The 680-nt window shown below is 43.2% G+C and overlaps 1 protein-coding gene across 2 annotated transcripts in view; it reads left to right on the forward strand.

The window, feature by feature from the left end:
• The first annotated feature begins 7 nt into the window (after positions 1 to 7).
• The window catches only part of IKZF2 (IKAROS family zinc finger 2), a 107785-nt gene continuing 107112 nt past the window's right edge, over positions 8 to 680 (forward strand). Inside the window, exon 1 of one of the 2 annotated variants that reach the window (XM_019616897.2) lies at positions 8 to 130. The gene's annotated coding sequence lies outside the window, so the exon portion shown is untranslated. The remainder of the gene's footprint in view (positions 131 to 680) is intronic. The other variant, XM_019616898.2, reaches the window with a different exon arrangement.

Raw genomic sequence — 680 nt, forward strand, 5'->3', positions numbered from 1 at the left:
TGTCTTCCTCCTCCCTTCCTCCCGTTTCTTTCCTTCACTCCATTGGCTGGGGTGCTCTTTCCCTGTTGCTTCTGATGCCTTTCTCTTTACTCAGTGTGTGCCTGCCTACCTGGACTAGGGGGAAGAGAAGGTAATTTGGGAGGGCTTGAGGAAGCAGCTTGCCCTTTTTGGAAACTTTTTAGGGATTTTTTTGTGGGTTTTTTTTTTTGGTTGTTGTTGCTTTTAAAGTCATGTGGAAAAATCAGTCACTGTAGAGAGTTTGGTAGCAGCCAGGCAGGTTGAAATTTAAGTGTTATTTGCTGAATGCCTTGGGAATTTGATCTGCTTTATACCAAAGAACACAGAGAAAAGTATTTATTTATTGGGGGAAAGGCGGGAGGAAAGCGGGTTGAAAGAGGGGGAGGGAAGTGGTTTTGGAGACAAGAAGTGAAGCTGCCTGTTTTCCAGTAAGTAATGGAGAAATTCCAGGAGCCTGGGCTAAATATACTTGGCGATCAATACAGAAATGGCTCATTGTGAATAATTTAGCTGCCTGGTGCAGTGAGAGTTTTGAAACTAAAGGCAAAAAAGAGGCCGGGGAGGGAGAGAGGAAATAAAATTCTCCTCTGGTCATGTTGGTTTCTTAACTTTTCCAGTTAAAAGAACATAGTTAAGATTATTGATCCCCCTCTGTCTCCTCT

This window comes from Meleagris gallopavo, chromosome 7 (assembly GCF_000146605.3).
Source record: "Meleagris gallopavo isolate NT-WF06-2002-E0010 breed Aviagen turkey brand Nicholas breeding stock chromosome 7, Turkey_5.1, whole genome shotgun sequence".
Classification (NCBI taxonomy): Eukaryota; Metazoa; Chordata; class Aves; order Galliformes; family Phasianidae; genus Meleagris; species Meleagris gallopavo.